The sequence below is a fragment of the Amblyomma americanum genome, chromosome 1, assembly GCF_052857255.1.
Source record: "Amblyomma americanum isolate KBUSLIRL-KWMA chromosome 1, ASM5285725v1, whole genome shotgun sequence".
NCBI classification, from domain to species: Eukaryota; Metazoa; Arthropoda; class Arachnida; order Ixodida; family Ixodidae; genus Amblyomma; species Amblyomma americanum.
In genome coordinates, this window is record NC_135497.1 from 232,299,682 (window position 1) to 232,326,178 (window position 26,497).

General features: G+C 44.4%; 1 long non-coding RNA gene across 1 annotated transcript; it reads left to right on the forward strand.

The window, feature by feature from the left end:
• The first annotated feature begins 1,451 nt into the window (after nt 1-1,451).
• On the forward strand, nt 1,452-2,381 carry LOC144114777 (uncharacterized). The gene is made up of 2 exons (XR_013311115.1): nt 1,452-1,773; nt 1,843-2,381. It is a non-coding gene; the product is annotated as an uncharacterized LOC144114777 (long non-coding RNA).
• The last annotated feature ends 24,116 nt before the right edge of the window (nt 2,382-26,497 follow it).

Below are 26,497 nucleotides of genomic sequence, written 5' to 3' on the forward strand. Positions count from 1 at the left end.
TCTCTGCCCTGGCACTGAATTGGCCTTACGAAAACTTGGCTCTTTCTCGGCTCGGCGTCTCGTAATCAGACGGACTCGAAATCGGCTCTTCAAACGTTAGTGTATGGCTTCTATTTCGAAAGGTTTGGTGCAGGAACTGCACAGAAAAGAGTTTTCTGTTCGTGTTCAATGGATTCCTTCGCATATAGGCGTCCATGGAAACGAAGTTGCTGACAGTTTTCCCCATGCTGCACTGTCTACTGAGCCATCGAGAAAGGTATTTCAAGATAACAAGAGATCCTCCAAAGAAACAGTGGTCAACTATTTCAAATCTTTGTGGTACTGGCCCAACCAACGAAATCTGCCTGACCAGGGGGATGAGGAGAGCTCAAGCCCCCATACCACACCACATGCACACTGGTTCTACTCGTTCTCCAGCGTGCATATATAAGAAAGGACTGACATCGACTCCGCTGTATAAATCCTGTGGTGCTTGTCGTGACTGACAGCGTTACCTGATGAGTGGCACCAATCATTAAAACTTCTTTCTGGGCGAACTGGTGCATTCTGAATCTAAGAACCGATCAAGACGCGGAGCGGTGGGTCCTGCAAGCCTCCCTCCACAGGGTAAGGGCGCCACATGCCTCTCTGCAGATCATGGTTTACTCGCGTGGGAACCGGTCAGTTAGGAGGCAGGCTTCCCTCATTCTCCTACAATTTCTTCAGAAAACTGAAGTGGACTTCAAATGGTGATAGTGGCAGCTTGAATCTTGGGATCGCTTGACTGCTTGAAGTCACATGACTGCGCGACAAACTCTTCTTCTCAATTTTTTAATGTGTCGCTACGATAGCGCAATAGCCGACCCATATAACGCAAGGCTAATCCCACCTGTAGACAACAACAATTTCAACCTCTCGGACAGGAATGACATGACTGACGCCGAAAACCGAAAGTGTAGACACTAAACAGCATTACCTAATTAAAAATTCTACACTTATCAAAAATGCGAGCGTAGACGAATTGAAGGAAACTTAAAGCTAGAACCGGCATAAAAACTCCTAAAAGCAGGAAGGGATAAATACCGAGACAGTCATCTGGATGTATCAAGGAAACCTAACACCTTTAACTGATTTATCAGCTTAAGATTTGAAACTGTGAGGTAAACTTCCTAAGCAGTTTTTTCTTTAGTTTCGCGCCTGTCGAAATATCATCGGCTGCTTGAAATTATGCATCAGAGTAATCGTTGCATTCCATTTCTTCGTCTTCGCATGTTGGATACAAGACGGAAGCCCTGTACGAAATCGGAGAAGGCAACAAAAGGAAATTTCCTTGCTTATGCCACTAAACCTTGGCCAATCCCGTGATGTATGTGCCATCTTTTAAGAGGAAGAAGAAGAAGAAACACCGCGTTCACTCGAGGTCAACAACAACAACAACAACAACAACTCTTGCCCATGCAGTGTTATAGAAACCCATCAGGTTATGCCAAGACGAACAAAGGCGGAGCACCTCGAAAACGCACGTTAAGAGCACATCCTGACTTCTTCCGGGATCCCGACTGCTACCCGCACGAGCGACCGTGCCTGTTATGGTCTTCGGCGGCCGAACCTACCATCGTGGACAAGACCGGCCAGCGAGCCCAGGGATTTGTCGTCGAGCCAGGGGAGCGGCGCGACTTGAATATCCTCGTCAGTATCGTGCTACTCGGTGGCCCGCCGTCCTAGTCTGGTTTCTTCCGCCAGCTGGTTAAGTGTATGGCGTCCTCTGCGGCCGGACCACGCGGCGAGCACCAGGTAATTACCCTCGCAGGGCGAATGCCTTTGGTAATAACAAGCCTCTACAAAAACGCAAATTCTTGCCAGGGCGTGCCCAAGTACTGGACCGGGCGCTGGTCTCTGGCCTTTCTGCGCGCTGTTGTGGACACCATCGAGCATCGAAAGCAGGGAGTGGAACCAGATGAGTGCGGCGTGACCAAGATCCGCGCCCGTATGGTGGAGTGGACGGCGTGCCGTACGAGGGCGGCTTCTTCCAGTTCCTGCTCAAGTTTATTACCTGCGAGAGCCTGGCAGTAGCTGCTGCAGAGCGGGTGCGCGTGGTACCGAACAGCCACGAGCTCAGCAAGGCGCACCTGGGTTATCTGTGCGCCTGGAATGGGCGGTGCCGTCTTGCCTAAGCGGGCGAAGTTTACGACGTCCTCAAGTGCCGAATTCCTGGACTGCGTCGTGCCAGAGCAGTATGGTGTCGGCAAGATCCGCGCCCGTATGTTGGCTTGGACGGTGGAGAGCGTGCCGTACGAGGGCGGCTTCTTCCAGTTCCTGCCCAAGTGTACGCGAGCTTTTGCGGTAAAAGAGCTCAAAGGCAGCTACGGACACAGGGCGATTGCGCTTTCCCCGGTACATTTACGAGGACTTTGGATTGCGAAGTTTTAAACTCCGAAAATAAAAATTTTAAGTAAAAGTGCGATAACACTGGGCACATTGTCAGGCCTAGTACTTAAATACTGCTGAGAAGCTTTCTTATTTTGTTTATCGCCGCTGGAGCGCGACCTTCAACATTTTGTCTCCGCCAAGAAATGCGACCAAATCGCAGTCATGTCGCATTTGTGTGTGGGATTGTTACGCGTGTTGTTAGATGCCCCTTCATGTCACCATATCCCGTCATCATCCCTAGTATTGTGCGGCATCCAAGTAGGTAAAGTTTGCTCTTCAGCCTTCGTGCCTGACGCCATCCGTATCATGCGTCGTCACTGCCTAGTGGCCCGACGCCGACCCGATACACCGCTACATGAAATCACGATCCCGCATTACAGGTTCTACTAAGAGCGGGAGTGATCTCAGCATTTTGCGCGTTTTATTTGGAAATTTCGGAGCCATATTTAACACGTTCACTGCGTCGTGGGTCACCGGTGGGTCGCGTCGTATATTTCTGATTTGCGACACGAATACTGAGTGGCACTACGATGCGCTGAGGAAGCTCAGATTTTTCAAAGACCCTGCGAAAAATGCACATGACAGGTTGCTATTGGAATCTGCTGTCGGTTCCTTCAAGTTTACACCGGAGGCTCACTGGTGGGTCACGCCGCACTCCTGAAAAATCTAAGGGTGGCCTACGGGTGGGCCACGACGCACAACATGAAATAGGGCGCCAAAAACCGCTGCCGCAGTTAACGTGTTAATATATTGCCTCCATCTTTAGTGCCCAGGATTTTACTTTCAATTTTTTTCCCATAACATTTTTTTCAACGCACACGATACACGCATTAGTGAGCTCGATTCATAGGATCGATACGAGTGACATTGTCGCGAATGCAGTCTGTAGCTGTGAGAAGGAAGTGTGATCGTTATCGTCTTTGTTATTGTGGACGAATGGAACGGTCGGCGGGTTAAGAAATGTACCAGGATTGCTACGCTTCTTCCAGGCTCCTGAAATTCATCCTTTCAGTTTTTTTCCTTTGATTAGCACAGCTACACTAAATCAACAAAATCTTTGTGGTACTTGCGCCTGTCGTTGGCGTGGATACTATAGCTCCCTGTCAAGCGAGCAGAGCCTAGGTGTGAAGAAGCAGAAACTAACCTCCCACCCCGCTCCACAACAAGTTGTGCACGGATCTGCCCTCAAAGAACAGCCGCCATGGCCAACCACCATCATAGCAGAGACGATGCGTCCGCGCTCGCAGATGGCAGCCAGACTTCGGAAAATGCTGCCGGTACGTCCTTGTACGACGTGCCGTCTCGCCGCCGCTCGGAGCGTCAAGTGCCATCGACGCAGCGTCAAGTGCCATCGACGCAGCGTCAAGCGCCATCGACGCGGCGTCAAGTGCCGTCCGCGCAGCGCCAGCGGCTTGGATCGCACGCCGCGGCATCTCAGCAGCATCACCCCGAGACCGTAAACTTACCGCCACCAACACGTCAGGATGAGGGACCTCGACATCCGGTGGACGCCATCGAGGCGCTGACCATGACTCATCCTCTCTGGCAGCTTCCAAACTGCACCCGAGAGCCCGCTTCGACCACTTTTGTCTTGCTGGCGTTGGTGGCCGTCGTGACGGTGCTGCTGTTGGTAGCATTTTATATCTACTTCACGCGATTTGGTGTCACACCTCTAGAAGGCAACCGTACATTAACGAGCGAGGCGAGCGTCGCTCCTTAGGGACTGCACGGGACTGACTTAGGGACGGCACGGACGGTTGGCGCTGGAGGTGTGTTGTGGTCCTTTTTTTCTTCTTTTCGAGAGGCTACGTACCGTGAATCTACACCGTTAGGACTCAAGCTCAAAGAAAAACAGAAGCGAGTGGTGAGAGCTCGGATGGACTCGTGCAACTTCCATTACGTGCCTCGGCGTTCGGACAAAAGGCATCAATTCTGCTGGGGCCAGTTCGCAGTTCCGGGTAAATTCTGCTGCGACGTCCGGACGATTGTGACTGAATTAAGCTGAGGTCAAGAGCCAAGATGGATCCCGAAACATGTAGAATGCCGCCATTATAGGCGTTCATTTGTGCTTATAGGAAATGAAAACTTAATGCAGCCATGAATTTTGTATGTGGTCGGGAATCGTTCACGGCTCGTCACGACCAGCATCTACGCGGTGCGCTCCACTACGACCTGACAAGCGTCTCGCAGCGCTCATGCAATGGCTTGTTCTGTGGTGATCGTTGCGGGGAACTCGTAGCTTGGACCATTCGCTTGTTACGTACACGTTTAAAGCGCAACAGGGCCATGCCTCGTGCCCATAGTTGTCCAAGTGACTCAGCAATTTTAGCGTACGCTAGTATGGAGGAACAGCTAACTTCAGGTGTCTCGTTGCTACATGCCTAATTGGTTTTCGCCGCAAGGAAAGTAAAAAAAAATTATCTCGCTTTCTTTTCTTCTTGGCGTTGTCCTGAAGCTTGAACTTCTGTAGCGATAGAACACGCTCTATAGTGCATATAAAGAAGGCGATTATAGCAGCACACAAGCGCTTTGTTTTGTGCCCCGGTTGAAATATTGGTTCAGAAAGGAGTCTGAACCCAGGAGAAAACTTGGGGGCTTTCTTAACCACGTTCTTAAAGTTTGAAGTTGGCCCAGCCCCAAAATTCTAATGTACCTCAAAAATTCTGGAATCAGCCCCCCCCCCCTCCCAGGAAATGAATTAAGGTTCATTAGCGAGGTTTAGTGGGTGGATTAAAGTCGATCAGTAGAGATTAGTGGGGATTTGTAGGTGGATTAATGTGGATTAGCTGGTTGCAGTAGAATAATCATATACCTGAATCGGAATCAGTCTTTATTTGTTAATATATTACATGCGTACAGTATATCATAGAGAAGGAGGTCCCGAAGTCAACGACTATAATGGGACCTCCAAATCAAATACAGTTTGTAAAACATTTAACAGGCGCGACAGATCAGATGAATATGAGAAATTGAATATATACATACGAGGTACAACTTAAAGCAGAAACTTGGGAGAGAAATAAACCCTATTAAGCTATTACAAAAGACCACCAAAACATACTGAATTGTATATCATACTGAATTATAACGAAGGTTAGGAGGCAGTGCAAAATACACGTAAGAAAAAAAAGGAGACGTAGAAGTAGAAAACATTTATTCCAAAAAGGTAGGATAGAGAGGCGAAAATACAGAGGAACTGCGGTGGACATTGGGGTCCTGAAATAAGACTCCACCCAAAAAGGAGACGAATTAATCACAATGAGGGCTCTTAGCCAAGAATTGATCGTTAAAAGTGTGCTTTAAAGATGAAGATTGAATGAGCATTTTTTAGTTCTAATGGTATAGTGTTCCAGAGAGCAACTGATGAGAAATGAATTGCCTGTTTCCTGTAATTGGTGTGTACTTTAGGCAGGACAATATTGTTTTTGAGTGCAAAGCGAGTTATATTGTCTTTTAGAATATAACATTGCGGTATGAGAGGAAGAGAGATTATATTGCTGAAAAGTTTGTACATTAGAATGCCAAGAGAGTATCTAACAAGCTGTGATACGGAGAGGATGGTGTGATCCTGAAGAATAAATGCTGCATCGATGTAATAAGAACTGTAGGCAAGTATACGAATGGCTTGATTTTGAATTATCTGCAATGATTGTAGATGGGTAGCATACGTGGTTCCCCAGCATACTATTCAGCAACTAATGTGTGGGTGTATAAATGCGTAATATAAGGATATTAATGTGCTGTTAGAAAAGTATGGGTGCGCTTTAATAAAGAATCTCAAACCGTATGCCATTTTCTTCTTTATATTGGGTATGTGTTTATGAAACTTTGGACTGCTGTCCAAATAAACTCCCAGAAATAAGGCGAACTCGCTAGCCTCGATGAGATGCTGACAAATTGAGACAGGAGGAATGGAAAGTGGCTGGCGTTGATGTGAGCTGAAAACAACAAACTTCGTTTTGCTGAAATTGATGGTCAAACTGTGCTGATTGCACTAAGGTAGAAGGTTTTTCAGGTCATGATTACGATTTGATACGAGGTTATTAACGCTTGAATCTGAGTTATAAATTGTGGTGTCGTCAGCATATAATATATAGTTGGAGGAACCGAGGCACTTTGGTAAGATATTAATATAAGTTAAAAGTAAGAGGGGACTCAGAATAGAACCTTGTGGTGCGCCTAAGTTCGTAAACACAACATCAGAGTAGACATCAGAAATAGTGACAGTTTGTAATCTATTTTGCAAGTAATTTTGTAACAATAATAACAATGGGCCAGCAATACCAATTTCTTCTAGCCTAGTGAAGAAAACTGGATGATTAATGGTGGCAAAAGCTTTCGAAAAGTCTATAAAGAGGACTCCTGCAAATTTTCCTTCATCAATTGCAATTCTTAATACGTCTGTAATAGTTATAAGAGCAAGTTCAGTAGAATACCCAGAACGAAAACCATACTGACATGGCGATAATATATTAAATTTTTCCAAATATTTAACGAGACGATTCTCATTTAGTTTTTCAATTACTTTGTTGAGACAAGGAAGAATGCAAATTGGACAATAATGTGTCATTAAAGAACTATCACCCTTCTTAAAGACCGGAAAAACCTTTCCACGCTTTAGTTCATGTGGAAAAATACCAGATTTAAACATGAGGTTCACAGTATGTGATAGGACGCCCCTAATTAGACGTGCAATCATTTTTATATGAACAAGATGTATGTTATCATGGCCAGGACTTGTTATTTTCAAATTACGGATTATGTCAATTATTTCCTGTGGTGTGGTTGGAAAGAGAAAAAAGGAGTAGGGGGAGGTGACTGGATAAAGGGGTACGGAGAGGTTCCTTAGGAGGCTTGTTGCTCTCATTAAAGAAAAAATTAAAAGCTGTTGCAATTTCTTTTGGGTTACTGTACTCGATACCGTTATGTTGGATCAAAGTTATTTCTTTGCGCTTACTGTTTCTTCCTAAGAATGAATTAACTATTTCCCACTTTTCCTACATATTGTTGCCACCTTCATTAAATTTTTGTTCATAATAGGTCCTTTTAGCTCTTTTTAATAATGCAGACAAGGTATTCTTATATTTCTTGTAACGAGCAGAAAGTTTAAATTTGAAGGGTGTCCTCTTTTTTTTCCCATTGCTTTAAGAAGGCTGTCTGTAAGCCAAGGGTTCTGTGGCGAAGCTACTTTTTTTTTGCTCTTTCTTATTTCTGAGAGGAAACGGAGTAATGACGTCAGAAGTAATAAAATCTGCAAAGAAGCTTTTTGAGGATCATGCAATAACATAATCGATTGCCAGTCAGCCTCAGCCACAGCAGTGAAGAAATTCTCTCTATCCAAGGCAATCTTACAGTATATCGTTCTGCTATGGTCTTGAGTTTTACTGGGAAAGCGCATGAATATCGGGAAATGATCTGTGATGTCTATTTCAAGGTCACCAGTTTCTGTTAGGGATAATAAATTTGTCAAAGCGTGATCAATGAGTGTGTTACTACCAGAAATGGTGCATCGAGTAGGAGCCGTGATACTGCAATCGAAACCAAAGCTATGGAATGAGCTGCTGCAGTTTATGGTATCTAGTAGCCGAGGCCAATGGTTTAGACTATTTGTGACAGGTCGGACTCGTTAGTGATGCGGTACAGCGCACTGTCTGTTGTTTTCCATGCCTTAATCATGCAGTTGTCCGTCCAGAGCAACTTAACCTTTTTCTCTTTCTTCAGCGACGCCTTAGAGAATAATGCCTTGTTTTACGCAGTCACGTGATCGTTGACAAAGAAAATGGGACTCTTCTCAGAGACCGCGATATCAATGTCGAACAAGGTGAGACGAGCTTTCCGCGCATTGCTCACAAGATCTGCTTTTTTTGGTTCTCGATAGAAAGTGGGCCAAGATGTTTTTCTGGTTTTTGTTTTTTGTGGGAACACGATGAGCCACATCGAGGTCAGCGGGAGTAACCGGGCATCCAATTTTTTCGCCAATGGTTTGAATGATAGTTACACAATCTTCACCTTGCGTGCAAGGAGCGCCCTTCACTTCAAAGTTATTCATTCTTGAATACTGTTCAAGACCACCAATCTTGCTTGCTAGCTCACTGCTTTTATACTTCGACACTTGGTTGTCAGCTGCAAGGAGGGAATTCTCGTTGCGCAACTCCTCTACGTGCGGTTTTAGGGATACCACACTGGAGTCGATACTGTCGATCTGGCTCTTCACTTTCAAAATATTTATTCCCGAGGATTGAAACTTGTAGCAACATAGCATAGTGGGCGAGTTGGTATCGCATCTTAAGGAACGAAACAGGGTAACTAAAACGAAGGACCAGAAAAGGAGAGACACGGACAAGCGCTGACTTACATTTGACTGTTTTAATCGGAAAACCACATATAAATAATCTCTAATCACTGGGTCACAACCTCATGTCATTGGGTCACAACCTCATGTCATCATCACAAAGTACTAAAATACAAAGAAAGGAAATAACAATTGCTGAATCTTAAGCACCTAGAGGCTCCCACGTTTTTCCAACCGCCATATCTCACGCTTAGACAAGGCCATCGAAGTGCTGCGCACACACGAGTCACTTTCTGTGAAGATATGATAAGCCCCTACTACTTCCCGTACTAGTTGCTCTTTATTACGATACAGCACGACAGTGTTGTCAAAGTACGGAGTGCACAGGCTAGATTTGGAATGTGCAACTAACTTTGACGAACAAGACCCTCTCAAAGAATTAGTTTATATAGGCACCTGCCTGTTTGGCCCACATTGAAAGGGGCACACGAGAACGGAATCCTGTACACCGCTCCTACTCTGCTCTCCACAAATTGAGCGCCGTGACGAACTCCACACCCTTCTGGGGTGTTGCCATTTTCTTTCTTGCGTTTCACTGACGCCGGAACCTTGTTCAATTTATTTGGCGCAGAAAACAGAACATTGCCACCAAACTTCTCCGCTATCTTCTTCCATCTGTGGGATAGCCGATGAACGTAGGGGACCACCGCCACCATTTACCGACATTGTACAAGATACGAGCGCTTTCGTTTCGCCTCCATCAAAACGTGGCCGCAGCGGCCGGGTTGTAATCCGGGTAGAACAGAACAGAACTGTCGCCTCGTGTGTGCCGATGAAACAAAACAAAGAAATGAAATCTGTGTTGCCAACTTCCTGCGTGAAAAAAAAAATGGCTGGCGGTTTTAGCATTGCTATACCCAGGTGAAAATTTTGAGCTGAGAATCAGCTTGTTCCCAGTGTTGGGTTATTGGCGCATTACCAACAGCTGCGGAGACCAACAGCTGTTGGAACCAGCAACTGCTGGAACTTGGCTAAAAAGTCAGTCACCTTGCAGAACCCCATGAAAGCAAGTTTTTTTTTTGTTTCCAGGTGGACACACATCGCCCGGTATATAGCTCAGATTGCCATTGAGGCGATTAAGATGTCCAATGGGCCAGGGATCCGACCCAGCACGCCTTTCCTTTCCTCAAGAGTCTGCAATGTTGACAACGCCAATGCCAATAAACCCAATAACGCCGGCGGCTTAATTTGTTAGCGGCTATTTATTAATAAAATAATAATGGAAGGAAAATATTTGCTAGCCGCGGCATCTGCCATCGAAACCTGTACCTGAGCCCCTGAGCTGCGGCTAGCGGGAATAAAAGAAGAGAGAGGCCATGGAGAGGGAAACAAAGGGGGAGCGATAGTAAGAAAGGATAAGGGCTTAATTTCTTAATCGCTTAATTTCTACAGTGCCGCGTTTCTGCCACGAGGCAGGAGGCTTCGCTTATCCGACGGCTTTCGCTGAGAATGCGTGCTTTCGCACTAGAAAAAGTACGACCGTTCCGCATGCTTACGTGTCACTGCCTATCGATATATAGAGCACGCTTGGACGTTTGAATATTTTGCAATGCTTTCCGTAGAAAAATCATGAAGCTTGCTGGGCTTTACACGCGTGAGCACTAGCGATATAGTGCTAATTACTAGTGGCTCCTACCGTATGTGTAACGTTAAGTGTAGGTCAAAAGTTAATAAGGCTTTTCGCTTCAGCCACATAACAGAGCCTTTACTGCACTACACAAGACCGAATGATCTTGAAATGCTAGCAGAAGGCTTTGGTTTCTTTTAGCCGTCGGAGGGATCTTGCTTATGTCGACGTCACATGACCGGCACAGAGTCTGATTAGCGGAAAGAAGTCACGCCTCATTGCGACGAGGCATGGTGAGAGAAGGTCGGGTGAAATTCCTTTCTGCACGTGGTGTCAGACGCCAACCCTAGCAAGAGAAGTCACGCCGCATTCCGACGAAGCATGGTGAGAGAAGGTCGGGTGAAATTCCTTTCTGCACCTGGTGCCAGATGCCAACTGTAACAGCATCTCCGGCGGGGGAGGAAGATCCCGACGCGTAGGGGCCAGCAGCCGCTGTACTGTTGAAGAGCCAAGCTCCAGCGCAAAAGACGGTCGTTTTTCGTAGACATGGACTGCAGCCAGGTGAGGGGACAGTGGTCAGCCTCTATGGTGAACCTTGAACCAGCGATATAGCAAGCTAGCTTCTGCACCGCCCTTACTACGCAGGCGCATTCCTTTCCTGATGCACTGTATGCTTTCTCCCGAACTGAAAGCTTTATACTGGCGTACAGTATAGGGTGTTCGTTCTCGTCATCTCTCTTCTGACAGAGCACCACCCCCATACCCCTGTCACTGGCATCACACTGAAGAATGAATGGCTTACAGTAGTCGGGTGCGTTCAACACTAGCTGACTCGTCAGTGCTTTCTTCAGCATACTAAAATCCTTTTCTTTTGTGTCATCCCACTTTATCGTTTGTGGTTCTGTTTTTTCTGAGAGCATCCGTTAAAGAACTCGCAATCTCGGAATATAGCGGGATATATCTTTGGTAATAACCCGCCAAGCCAAGGAATGATCTGATGTCCCGCTTGGTGCGTGGTTGCGGGAAGTTGTCTATTGCGGTCAGTTTAACCTCGGAAGGCCGACAATGGCCTTGCCCTATTACATGACCTAGATAAACTACCTCCGCGCGCCCTAATTGGCATTTGGGAGCCTTGACAGTTAAGTTGGCCTCTCGTAGACGACACAGCACGGTTCGCAGGTGTTTCAGATGGTCCGCCCATTATGAAGAAAACATCGCTATGTCATCGAGATACGGAAGTGCAAAGTCCTCCATTCCTCGTAGCACCTGGTCCATAAGGCCAGAGAAGCAATATGGCGCATTCTTCAATCCAAATCTCAGGACTTTCAAACGAAAGGTTCCCATCGGGGCAATAAACGCCGCAAGCCTGCTTGCCCTCTCGGTCAACGGAACCTGCCAGTACCCTCTGACTAAATCGAGCGTAAAGATGAAATTAGCACTGCTCACTTTCTCAAGCCTTTCTTCGATATGCGGTATTGGATAAGTCTGGTCATTCGTGATTAAATTGAGCCTGTGGTAGTCGATACATGGTCGCGGCTCCTTTCCTGGGACCTCAACCAAGATAAGAGGCGAGGTATAATCACTCCCTCCTGGCTCGAATACACCTAGCTCTAACATCTTGCTTATTTCAGCGGTCATGATTTCACGCTGACGAGGTGAAACGCAATAAGCTTTCGAACGAACTGGGTCCGACGAGGTTAACTCGATATCGTGAACGATCGCAGTGGTCCTGCCCGGCGTATCTGAAAATACGTCTTTAAATTCAAACACGAGTTCCCTCAGTTCGGCCTTCTGATTGGGATTCACCTCCGCCTGTTCTACCAGCTTGTCAATGGTCTCGTGAACGTCTTTTGCCTCCGTCACGGCTGTTAACTCCGGAAAGCCGACAGGCATCTCCTCAGGTTGGTTAAGGGACATATTCACAATGGCCTCCCTCTGCCGGTAGGGTTTAAGTAGATTGCTATGGTACACTTGTGGTGTCTTTCGTTTTCCCGGTACCGCGATTACGTAGTTTGTTTCAGATAATTTCTGAATTATGTCAACCGGTCCCTCCCATTGAACCTCTAGCTTGTTTTTCAATTAGGGTTTCAGGATCATTACCTTTTCCCCAAATTCAAAGCGTCGCGTGCAAGCCGTCCTGTCAGAGTAATGCTTAGCATTGCTTCGTGCCTTACACATTTCCTTCCCTGCTAATTCTTGAGAAGTGTGCAGACGGTCCAACAGCTCTAGCACGTAGGCCACAACCGAAGGATCGTCTGCCCGGCCTTCCCAGGCTTCTCGAACAATGCGAAGAGGGGAGCGAAGGCAGCGTCCGTAAACGAGCTCTGAAGGTGAAAAACCTGTTGATTCGTGCGGTGCAGTTCGAAGCGCGAACATCGCTGCAGGCAAGCAACTCTCCCAGTCGGCTTTGTGCTCATAACACAGGGCTCGCAAAAGCCGTTTCATGACTGAGTGGACTTTCTCTACCGCGTTTGACTGCGGGTGGTACACTGAGCTTTGAATGATCTTAATACCGCACCTTTCCAGAAACGTCGAGGTCAGTGCGCTCGTAAAGACGGATCCTTGATCTGACTGAATTTCTGCAGGAAACCCTACTCGCGCGAAGATAGACAAAAGCGCGTTGACGATCTCCACCGAGCTTAATTCTTTGAGAGGCGCTGCCTCGGGAAATTTTGTTGCGGGGCATAGTGCAGTAAGAATATGTCGATAGCCAGACTGCGTCAGGAAGTGGCCCCACTGTGTCTATTATGAGCCTGCGAAATGGCTCCGTGATAATGGGAACAAGTCTCATTGGTGCTTTAGCATTACCTCCGGGCTTGCCTATGCGTTGACATGTGTCGCAGCTACTTACAAATGCTTCTACGTCTCGAAAGCAGCCGGGCCAGTAAAATTCCTGCAATAAGCGGTCCTTTGTTTTACGAATGCCCAGATGCCCTGTCCAAAAGCCCCCGTGAACCAGGTGCAGGAGCTGCTCGCGATAGGGATGCGGCATCACGAGTTGGTCGAATTGTACTCCCTTTCGACTGGTGTACTTTCTATAAAGGACGCTTGCCCTCTTGAGGAACCTTACGTTCCATTTGGCCACACCTTCTTTAGCGTCCGGCCTTAGGTTACGCAGGGTGGAATCTTTTTCCTGCTCAGCAATGAATGTGGCATGGCTTACATTCAATAATTTTTGTCTACATTCTGCCTCGCGAGACATTTCAGGCTCCGCTGCTTTCCTGACCCCTTCATTAGCTGGTGTACTTTCTGCATTATCCCCTATAGGGCTGTTCTGTTTGGTGCTGGGTGACGCATCCTCCGTCAAATCTGTTTCCTCCACCACTAGACACTCATACACTGCCTTGGCCGCGAGCTCCCTTGCCTTGGAACGAGTTAAGGCTTCAGTATCCCTTCACTAAACCCGATTCCCCTGCGTCGCAGCAAATCCTCAGATTTTTTAGAAAACAAATATGGATATTGAGGCTGGAGATGTGCCGAGACGGCAGCTTCAGTGTCCAGTACTCCAAAAGGGCCTTCGATACGAATCTTGGCCACAGGGAGACAAACACTGGAGGTTTCCACGGCTTGCCTTATCCAAGCACATTCTCCCGTGAACTGGCCTTCCTCTACGTACGACGGATGCACCATGTCCATTGTGGCTGCCGAGTCGCGAAGCACTCTACACGGTTTGCCATTTACCACGAGGTCTCGAATGTACGGTTCTAGCAATTTCAGATTCTCCTCGTTACTAGTTAGTGACATCAACACAAGTTTGGGATTTTTGCATCCCACGGAGAAATGCCCTGTTTGCTGGCAGTTGTAGCAAACTATTGGTTTCTTGGCCTCGAAAGCTTTTTTCTTTTGCCTTTCTGCCCTCTGTTCGGGTGACTCCTTCCTTCCCTTGCTGTTCTCGTCACTACTTTTCACCGAATCTGATCTTTCCTTTGATTTATACTGATTCGACTTTGACCATCGCTCTGGCTTGTCGGGTCTGTATTTAGTCACCTCCTTCTTAGGAGCTTCGTTGCCTTCGAACGCACGGCGGGTTACGTACTCCTAAGCGAGATTGGCCGCTTTCGTGATAGTGGCTACGCCTGGCCTATCCTGAACCCAATACTTGATGTTTACTGGCAGCCGGCGGCAGAACTGTTCTAAGGCAACGCACTGCATTGTCTTTTCGGCGTCGCCGAGTGCACCCTCTTCTCTGAGCCATTCCTTCAGGTTTACCTCCAAGGTGTATGCAAAATCTGAGTACGACTCGCTTTTGGTCTTTTCGACTTCCCTGAATGCTTCTGCTGATAATCTGTACTTTTTGAGCAGATTTGCTTTGACTTTATTGAAGTCCTCTGCTTTTTTCCCCATGCGAGCGATGATATCAGCTGCCTCACGTGGCAGTAACGTAAGCAAGCGTTGCGGCCACGTGTTTCTCGCGAATTGTGCCTTCTCACACGTGCTCTCAAACTGTACCAGAAAAAGACCTATGTCCCCTCCTACTGCGTAGGGTGCCATCAAGTCTGTCATTCTACGCTCGTTTTCACGTGCCTCTGTGCTAGGTCTTTCAGTATTTTGAGCTTTCAGAAGCTCAATATCTAGGCGCTTCATTTCGAGGTCGCGCTCTTCTTTGGCCTCTAGGCGCATACGCTCTTCTTTTTCCTCTAGGCACTTGCGCTCTTTTTTTTTCCTCTAGGCGCTTGCGCTCCTCCTCTTTCTCTGCGATACTCTCTCGGCATTCCTCCAGTTCATCGTCGTCTGCCCCGATCGCTTCGATCGCCTCTATGATCTCCGGCTTTCTCTTTGATTCGGCAATTTGGAGGCCCAACTCATTGGTTAAGCTCAACAATTCCGGCTTCTTTAGTGCCTTCAATTTCATGGCTGCCCTTAGTGCTGCTAACTCTTCACTCTATAACAACCTTGACGTACTCAAAACTTCCGTCAATGGTTAAAGAAAAATCACTGCACTCTACTTTTCACAAAATACGTAAAGCCAAGTGATATCTTAGTGAAGAAAAGCCGTGCACTCACCATATGCAGTCATGAATCCAGACACCTTCCTTCCGAACGTTGTTACCAGGACGAAGAGGCTACGGTCCCGTAGTTGTCCAAGTTGGGGTCTCCTGGGTTGCGTATCCCAATCGCTGCCAGACAGTTGTTGCGACACATGTCTATCGAAGCTGGACCGACGTTACTATTGGGTAGCGTGGCGTCGTCGGCGGGCTACAGGTATCCGGTAGACCATGGCTACCGAGCAAGGACGAGACGATTTCTAGTGCGAAACTTGCACAGTTTATTCCAAGGTTGGTGAAAAGATGAAGTGAATGAATATCCCAAAAGTACATTTAGGAGCCCCTTAAATAGGCTCTCTACAATCGTCGGAAGGATCTTGCTTCCATCGACGTCACGTACGTGACCGGCACAGTCTGATTGGCGGAAAGAAGTCACGCCTCAGTGCGAGGAGGCATGGCGAGTGAAGGTCGGGTGAAATTCCTTTCTGCACATGGTGTCAGGCGTAAACCCTAGCAGGAGAAGTCACGCCTCATTCCGACGAAGCATGGTGAGAGAAGGTCGGGTGAAATTTCTTTCTGCACCTAGTGCCTGACGCCAACCCTAACACTACACAGTTACATGGGAAAGACTGGATGAGTGTTGTTTGACATGCAATCACAGTCAGATATCTAAAAAGCATTTACCCATTGCACAAATCAACACTCAAGGGGCATACACTATAAGAAATGCCTTCTGCCTAGCATAGTGCGCTGTTATATGATGGGGTTGTGTGTATATTGCAATAGCCATATGTGGAAGCACGATCATTCGGTTAAGTACAAAGGATGAATTTGTCATTAAGGTAAAATGTCAGTAGTGTATAAAGGCTGATAATTTACATCCAAGAATAGAGCAGTAGAGGCATTCTTTTTATATAGGACAGGAATACAGGCGCCACATTCTTGAAAATTTGTGTCTGTAATGCCTCTATGCCTAACGTGTATTCTTTTTTGCTTTCTGTTTGTATCCTGGCAGCAGACACCAAATTGTTTTCGTTTTGATATTTGGATATAACTGCCTCCTAAGAACTATTTAGGCATAGTGCTCATTCTGTTTTGAATAATTAATGAATCTTATGCTAACCTTACCTTACCATATGCTGCCAGTGTGTCTGGCAGCTTATGTTTTTTTTTTTGCGATGTTCTTATCATTCAAGTGCACTTATCAATGAACTGCAGTGTGAGCACACTCGGAGCTGCCAGTGAACTTTCAGCCCATTTTATGGATTCACCTCTGTCTTGAAAAATGATAGCCTCATTGGTTTCAATCCTGGCACCCACACATAATTTTTTTGCCTTATTTTCATCTGTTTATTTGTTATATATTACCCTCCTTGTCATGGTTTATATCAAGCATAATAGTGCCTATGCCTTTTGCACTTATCGAAGGTTTCTCCCAACTGCTCACAGATGAATTGCATGGCAGTTTATTTTTAAATAGGTGCATTTTTTTCGTTCTTGCTTGGAAGGACTCGAAATTATTCCTGTCTTGAAGCCTTTTTATTGCTTCTTTGAAAATCTGCCACCCCTCAATGGATAATAATCGTCATTCTATCCTTCAATGAAAACATCCTTCTGTTTTGTATGTTTCTCTTTTATTCCAACTAATGGTCTCCCCCCCACTCCCCTCCCCTTTTTTTTGTTTTCTGAAGCTGCCTATTGGTTTCTGTATTAAAAGTACAACGGCTGAAGGGTGCTAAATTCTAAGTTTCCGCTTACTATGTTGCTGGGTGAGCATGCTCATGATTTTAATGTTGTCAGAGTTTAGTTTAAGTTTAGTTTTGCTCGGTGTTTTACAAGCTACAAAAGTCCAGAATCATATTTCGGGATCTTTCAAGCTTCCTCTGATAACAAGACTCTGAAGTCTCTCCAAATGTTTAGCCATGGAAGGAGTTAGCTTTATTATGGCAAAGGCTGTCTCTTCAAAAGATTTTAGTTTGCGTGCAACTAGAGGCGTTTTGTTCGACATGCGCTCCCTCCAACAAAACTAATCTACAGAGTTCTAACTTTATTAGTGTGCTGTATTGAGAAAAATTAACTGCTTGTTGTGCACTGCGCATGAGAGTACTGCATGTGCGGCAACACATGAGCATTGTGTGCTTTATGAAACTCCCGTAAAGACTGTCAAGAGTTCATAGAGAATGGCGCTTTCCTTACGTTTGTCCGCAGTGGTGAGATGTCTTGTCAACGCTGCATAACCAGTATGCTCAAAACTGCATCAGCACGGACATACTGACCCCGTTACTGACCCCAAGACAGCAAGGGTTTACTAGACTTAATTTCCTGTGCCCTGAGATACTCATAAATGTCATCACCACATTACTGAGGAGGCAATTCAGTATAGGCAAAATAGTTCACATATTCTATGATCTATGCAGTCATTTGAGCTCTCGGGCTTTTAGGCAGCGCAGGCATCAATTTCTTATAGGGGTTACTTTTGGAGAAACTGTTATTGAGAAGGCAATTGTGGCGGCATTTATTAAAACACTTTACAAATGCCGATAACTTTGGGACACTGTGGTGGAAGGAACAGTACTAATTCAGTATTACACTGTTAAGCATGAGCCACATATTAATGCCAGCAAAATGCTAAAATGCAGATGTAGCGGCATTTATTAAAACACTAAACATGCCGATAAGTTTAGGAAAATGTGGTGGAAGGAACAGTACTAATGCTGTATTACACTGCTGAAGGCATGGATTAATGCCAGCAAAATGATAAAATGGGAGCTAGGTTCAGCCTCCCACTTTCTTCTCAAAATAGGCAGTCTACAGTGATGCCATGAAAGATGCTTCATGAATCTACTTTCGCGAGAGGTGATGAGTGTCCAGAATGTCCATGTCAAATGCTCGGAGCGATTAAGCTCCACTGCACGTAACATTCATATTTGCGCTGCACAGCTTTTAATTCTTGCAGACTTTATAGAACTGACGTCGAGAAGCTAAAGAAAAAGTTTTCTCGTGATTGTCGCTTCAAAACAACTATTCGTCATAGGCCGGTAATAGCATCGAAGTCATGGTCAGTACAACATTTTGTTTGGTGATTACATTATCATGTATAAAAATTCAGTAGGGCGTGTGCCAGCTAACATCAGTTTGTGCTAAGGTTGCTCGCAGAACTTTGCTGCTAAGGACAGCTAGTTATTGCTCAGCTGATTTTGTAACATCAAATGTACAACTGCAGCTAAATGTATTGGGCTTAACCTTTGATGCTGTATGACAGAGCATGGTGTGATTGTTTTCCTTGTCTTTTCATAATGTGTAGAATTGTTTACCTTGTTTGCATTATTCGTGCTGTTATTTTCATAAATGGCTCTCTCTATGTGCCATAAAACTCAACACAACACAACATAAATGGTCCTCTTGCTCATTCATTATAATTATCCGGCAATCTAATCAAATTAATTTCATATAATGTTGTATAGCTATTTCGCTTGACATCATTCTTATTCTTTGACCTTCGAAGCAAATGATTATGTAAGCATTGGTGTATGTAAACACTTGGAGGGATGAAATGGGCCTGACATGTAAGAGACCTTTCTCTCAGAATCTTGGGTAAAATCTACATATTAATTTCGGTGGCAATGCAGTGCTGTTAAGATCACATCATGCGTGCTATTTTTATGCATAAGGGAACATCACAATGCTCAGTGGTTCCAATAAGTGTTTTGGGGGTCTGTTCGCAAATATTGCTGTCTTCTGGGGGTATGTTTCTTTATTACCTATGTACAATGTTCAAGCAGTCCTTATCAGAACAGTGGAAATGAGACAGAGGAATTACGTATTTTTTTATCTTCTCCATGCATTGTATTTGGTAGTAGCAAATGAGACTTTATTCCCTTTTCTTTTTCATAGTACACATTGTCTTATATCTAAAAGGAGTTTGTGCTCTGTTGTGTGCATCTTATATGTGTTGACAGTCAAGATACAAATTGTTTTGTGAATCTAGGCAGTTTTCAAATGAATGCAGTCCTTGGAAGCTAGTTGGCATGGACAGCTGTTTGGTGTTCGAATTCATCTGTGGTATCCAAACCCTTCAGTCCACTCTGGCATTGTCCCCCCTTTTTTCTCTGTAGTACTCTACTACATTGTAGAGTAATCTTGAATTGGCACATTCTGTTGTGTTCTTGCATAAAAAAATTGAAAATAGAAACATATTAGAAGGGAGAAGATCCTGAAGTGGGGCTAGTTGGTTACTTTAAGCATGATGAGATGGAACCAGTGTTACTAAGAGACAAAGACTGAAGACCAGCTACACACTATGAATGCTGGGCAGTGAACAGAAGTCTGTAGCATTTATAGTGCTCAGCTCATTATCAGGCCTTATTTTTTTTGGCACTGAAACTACCTCTTATGTTAAGTCCTTGCTCAAGATGTTTTTTTTCTTTAGGCCGTAAGCCTGTCTCCTGACATTTTCATTGAGGTGGAGAGTTGCACTTTGATTACTCATGTCTAACCATTGTTGCTTGCCTGCTGTCCTCTCTGTAGTGCAGCTTATTGTAAAGTCTTGGCATTTGCCATCATATGTGCTGCGTGTTAATTGACTGTTGCAACAAACCTATGCCTGTTTTGCTTCGTTTCACAGATGCTTTCCCAGCTTTCCTGTATATAGTTCTACATATTATCACTTCACCTTCAAATTGCCTATTACTGTACTGTCATATCATGTTCTACCTTCTCTTTAGCAGGCAATTTGTACCTCGAAGTATTCTTGAAATGCAGTTGTGTGTATTGTCGTGAACGTGTTCACATGTGTTTAAAAAGCATTTTTGATGTTGAGACCAGCCATTGTTTAAGACACGATTTTCTAGCATGGAAACCAGAGGACGAATATGATGAAAGAGGGTAAATGCTAGACGCAAACAAAACTTCACTGACCTGGGGAACACAGAAAAAGTGCATGCGCACAAGTTGTAGGCAGAGCTGTGACAATAACGCAAAGCAAGATTACTCGAAATGAACAGCTGGCATGGTTCTGCTTGTGCACGTGTGTATCTGTGTGGATTTTTGCTATAAATGTGTGCCCCGCAGTCAATATAAATTTGGTATGTAGTGCTAATTCAGTTTCATTTTTTATTTTCGTATTTAGTGTTGAAGAATTTTCCTCAAACGCCGTAAATTCGCTATCCCTACTGTGTACTAGCCAGAGTCGCTTTGGGACGTTAAACCCCATAAACAAACACTCCTACTCTGTACTGTATTAGACCCATAATGGTGTTGTCAGAGGACTACAGATGTGAAGCACAAAACATTTGCCCGAATCTCGTGAAAGCATCACCTGGTTGCCTGGCGCTTTATAATACTGAGATGGCGCTGGGCCTGTCCATTTCGTGCTCATGCTTAAAGGGGCCATTATCTGATGGCGTGTGCATGGTGTCCAGACAAGGATTTGTGCTCTCTTCAGAACTCGAAGCAAGCGAATTGAAGTGGGTTGTACAGAAGTGAGACAAACTCTTTTGTGCATGAGAAAGGGGAGAACTGGTGCCATTCTTACTGCTGTGGTTTCTGGTTGCGTTGTGGATCATTCATTCAAGCAGTTTGAACTGTGTGCATGTTCTGCATTATTTCGTCTCTTATAATGCCTATGTTTAATGCAAATAGTCATAGTGATGTGTTGCAGACATTAGGTATGAATGAATGTGCTTTATCCAGCTGTTTCTGCAGTGAACCATATGGTTATCCTGAATGGACTAGGCACGGTTCTAATGGCATTTCACAGGAGATACTGGGCATGAAAAATAGTGTTGATTGGGGCTTTGATGCAGACTATAATTTAGCTAATGACTGGTAGTTAGTGTTATAAATAGTGGTCTACAATTATATTTATTATTGTTTCGGCTAATGCAAGTTGAAAAATGAGACAGATTTTGTGAGCACGTCTAGAAACTTGCGCCATGCATGGGTAAGGCCCTAACTTGCTGCGGCAAAAAAAAAATTAATATTCCGCAAATTGAGAACAAAAACTGCAAATTTTTGCAGGAGACATCAAATAATTCTTTAGAAGGAACCTCTTATTATATTCGGAACCAAGAAATGAATATAGTATGAATTCTTTTTTTTTATTTCCGAGCTTTTCAAGGCAGCTAAAGCGACTTTAATCACCAGGCTTGAGAGCTGCTGAGGTGAAGTCAGCTCTTTAATGACCTTGGAGGCAAAGCGAGCGGCATGCAAGTGCAAAGGAGAAGGCGGAAATGGATATGGAAAGAATATGGTGCAGGGCGCTGAGAAAGAAAAGGCACTGGAAGAGTTGACTGGAGTTCGGAAAGCAGAGGAGCTCAAAATGGCGTAAGACTGGGCAGCTCGAAACATCGAGTAGCAGCAGCATACAAGCTATGGTGGCTACTATTTTGTGGCAGGTTGTGTGCATAGAAGTATTTTAGGCTTGGCTTCGTTCAGTTATGGCACGTGCATCTAAAGCATCGCTATAACTCCTCCAGAATGAGGCTAGCAGTATGTTGTAAATAAATAAAATAAATAATGTCCGCTGCTTCCTTATTGTAGCATGTGATATGTGTTTCTTGAGCGGGCACTTGGCTGTGGTCTATCTGCGTGAACAGTTTGAGGATGCAGTATAATCGCACTAATTGTCTTAAATTTTTGCAGTTTTCTGACTCCACCCTCGCATCATTTGTTCAGATAAGGTAGAATAGTCAGTTTCCCATCATACTGTCTTTTCTATCGATGTCCAAAACAGCAGCACTAAAAAAGAATGGGGCTACTAACATACGATTCAGTGAAAAATGCTTACATCTGTGATTTTGTGCGGTATTACGGGAAACTAGGGGCCTTGCGTGTGGCATTGTGCTTACGGAGCCAGCCCTTTATCATTTGTGCTCGTACTTTATGTCGCTTGTAAGACAGTGCAAAAAGACAAAGAAAGTTGATTAGAACATATATGTTAGGTAAATTCCTAATGAAATCTAGAACTAATGTGGTGGGGCATGTTATGTGGGGGTTTAACATCCCAAAACTGCACATGGGCTGTAAGTCATGTTGCAGTGGAGGGCTCCGGAATAATTTTGACCAGCTGAGAATCTTTAAAGGGCCACTCATTTTTTCTACCTCTCATTTTTCTGAAACTTTCACGGTATGTTCTCTGAAGTTTTCTGGTCGTTTGTGGCAACTTTCACAGTGAGGATTTGTTTTCCTGCGTCGCAAATGAATTTTACAATTTCCCATTTCGTGAACTCATTTCAAGAGATTAACTACAGGCTTCTTTGCGTGTGTTATTTCACTAGATGCTTGGCCATCAATATTCACTCTGTCTGCGGAAGAATTCAATTTTGAACTAGCATTTGGTCATTTCAGACAAATGTGCAGTCGTCTGTTTGGCCATTCAAAGCACGCACGATAGGTTTTTGTGACAGTTCAGATGACGTCTTAGGATGGTCTGTCTAGAAGTCATCATTTGGTTGAAACACGGTTTCGGTTTCCTGGCTTTTCCGCTTTTAAAATGTTTCTACTCGGGATTTTGAAAAACATTTTTTTTGCACCAGAACGAGGGGGCTCTAACGAATATGACGTGATTGTCACCTCGGTGTTCAAAAAACTCCCGGAACTGGTATTTAATATGCACTGACATTATACAACACACGGGTGTTCTTGCACATCACCTCCATCAAAATGTGGCTGCTGTGGCTGAGATTCAGTCCTGTGTCCTTACGCTGAGCAGCCAAATGTTGCAGCCAATATGCTGCCATGGTGGCTGATGATGCATTGCACCAGTGAGCATGAGCCGGTTGTTATTGCCAGCCGCATGCAAAATTTATGCTTATTGTGGTTTTCCATGAGAGCATTCTTGTTAAAAAGGAAGGCACTGCTCAGTAGTGCCATGCTGTTGAGTCAGAATTTCACCTTCAGTCTAGTTTCAATAGTTGTATTTGACTCACTGGAAAAGCCTGAAGCTCTGTCATTCTGGTCCTTGAATCTGCATAAATGCCAAGAATATGCATGCGCTTGCGTTGTTATAAACACACTGCAACGCTGTTTTTATTCTTGCAGGTACTGGCACTCTTATGGAAGAAAAAAGTTGGCAGGAAAACAATAGTCCAAACCGCCCCTGGCTATCTTCGTAAGCCTCATATAGCTTGGAAGTCATGGTCTGTAAAGTAGCTAGTCTTGTAATTGCCCCATCTAGTGTATGTGGCAACAATGGGGCGCTTCTGTGCTTATCGCTTTATGCTAACGGTACTACTGTGGCCGTGCATGTAGAATGGTACCAACGTCTAGGCATTGCACAACTGTTTCTTCGTGGTCTTGTGTATGAGTGCATCTGGAGGAGCGTTCTTAAAATTTATGGTAATATAGAATAAAGCATGGTGTGATCTTTTCTTGTTTGTTCATGATGTTTGGTATCTCGCCCATACCATTACAAGAAAAGGTTTATTGGAATGAGCCTATTGTTTGTGTTGCCTTCTGTGCAAAAGAGTTCGTCTTGAATTTTTGGGACTGCTGCGATTCTGGCAGAGGGCTGTCTTATTGATTCATTGTAATTTGCTTTACTTTGTAACCAAATTTCTTTCAGTTACGGTTGTGCAGCTACTTTTTCCTAGTTCCTTGTTTTTTCTGCAACTTTTATGAGAAAAACTTGTGGACGTCATGGTATGCCATCAATTGGAGAGAGAGAGAGGCAACTGCCATGGCTTGTAGTGGACCGGATTCATGTAAAATGGCAAGCATAAAATTGGATTTTTGGTCTTGTTGGCATTGTTGATGCACTGAATAGTGCAACATGAGAGCTACTTCTCCATGTGAGGGCATTTTTCATCGCTATTGTTATAAACCTCTTGTTTTGGCTCCTTTCGAACACTTTTGCTGTCTTCTGTTGTTATGCTTGTGTTAGTTGCCCATACTCAGTGTCCAAAATATTTCTCAACAACAGGGGCAACCGAAAGCAAGCAAATGCTTTGCAGCTGTTTCAAAGCGGCAATGTAGCCTTTGTTTCTCTAATAAGGGGTTCACTGATAGAAAAAGGAGTGTCCAGAGTAGGTTCTTCTCTCATATTGCGTTTATCCTGTGCTGTGGGCCCCTTGCGTTCTACCAGCTAGCCCAGTTCAAGCTTCTTCACATCACTTTCAAGTTGGTGTCATTTTTTTTCATCGTGGCAGTGCTCGCCCTTTTATACCTGCAAAGAGGATTGATCTTGTACTCGGTTTTGTTCATTTCGTTTGTGACAATGAGGGAAATGCTAATTGTTTTGCAAAGAGGGGTGGTTCTGGCGATCTGTACAGCAAAGATGTCTGGATCCTTCAACAGCCACTCAAATGATGCACTTCTTTTAGTGTCTTTATTCATCCCTGGAACCCGAATCATTCAGAAGCAAACACAGGAGTCATCCCCTCCTATTATGCATTTCTGTTTGCTTTTGCATTCTGCAATGGCACCAAGAAACCTTAGCTTCTCACGTTCTGTTTTTGTTTTTCGCAATTATGAACCAAATTGCATCAAAAGATGTGAAAGAATTTCCTGCCAAGAGATCATTCTTTTTAGGCTATATGCCGAACTCCTGATATTTTTGAAGTGCCAGTCTCCATTTTACTGATCAGTAGATTACTCACAGCCAAGCTATTGTCTCTCATATACTCTCCTCGCTGCGGTGCAGGTTGTTGAATGTCTCGGCAGTAACTGACTTTTCCATTGCATGCTCTGACTTTCGCAACAATGGTATGCCTCTGTTGTTTCACATTATATGTGAGGCCTTGTAAAATTCTTGTATTTATAAAGATTTACCTTGCATATTTTAATTTTACCTTCACAGAAGCAATTGCTGCTGCCATTTCACCCTTTATCTTCTTTGAGACATTCAAACTTCACCTGTGCGGCTGCTCAGAGGAAGTTGCATATTGTACAGTTTGTACTCTGCATTCAAACCTAGGGAATTGAATCTATTAATGCAATGCAAAAATGGCTTAAAATTTACAAGCTCTTAGTAGCCATGAATGTACCTACTCTCAAATTCATAGCATGCATGAGGAGGACAACAGACTACAGAACATGCACTATTGGAACTGCATCAATGCTTCATCATGATGCAGTTCCAATAGTGCATTTATGTGCTTGTTCTGTATTTTTTTGTCCTCCACAGCGCGTGCAATAGATTTGAGAGTTGGTACAATTATGGCTACTAAGAGCTTGTAAATTTTAAGTTGTTTTTGCATTCCTTTAATAGATTCACTTATCAACTTTAAAGTGAAGTCACCCATATTTGGTGGCAAAACCCATACATATAAACTTAGTAGAACAAGACTCAGCTTTTATGGCTTTATAGCAGCCGCTGGGTGGAGGCACATTGGTAGCTCTGGAGGTATCAAGCTAGCTAATGACTTATTTACGTCTAAATGGCATTAACTATTACAATTATCTGATATTGCTAACACAAATTTATGACCAAATCCTGTGTCTAGCTTTGGTCATTCTGTGAATGTATGTGTTCATGCTTGATGCCTCATGCAATTGTAGAGATTAACATAAGAAGGAGTAAGTAGTGTTGATTAGAACATGTATGGAATTCGCATTCCTCAAGGAATTGAGCTATGAAAAATGAAATTCTTTCTTGTTTACTTTTCCCAGGTTTCTAGGAGTCACCTGTGGGCTTTTGTGTTTCACTTTTGAGTTGGGAAAAGTAGGCTTCAGCACATGGTTGGGCATATTGTAATTGTAATAGTAGTTATCTGGCAAAGGACAGGGTTAAATTAAGAGATGTGGGAGAGGCCCTTGCCTTGCAGTTGGCGTAGTCAGGCTGATGATGATTGCATTAGGCTTTCCGGAAAATTTTCACTTGGGTAGTCTTCTGAGAGTATTTTAAAGTGGTGTGTGTTAATTCTGCATTAGTGTGGTTTTGAAAGATTGAGAATTCAGCAAAGCCCTATGCACGTTTACAGCACGTGTGTCCAGCTCCTGTGGGAAGAAATTTATTACTTTAGCCTTGTTGCCAGCTATTTCATGTTTTTTAGTATAGTTGCAACTGTCTTTCAGAGGGTGAAAGCACATCTTTACAGATGCCTTCCTCGAGTTTTGGGGCTGTTGATTATACATCTTTGAGGCATGTAGAATGGTTGCAGGATTACAAATGGCATCTTGCACATGTAAAATTTGTGCTGTCGGGTGTGTTTTGGAATTTGCGGACTTTTTCATGAGATGTGTGCA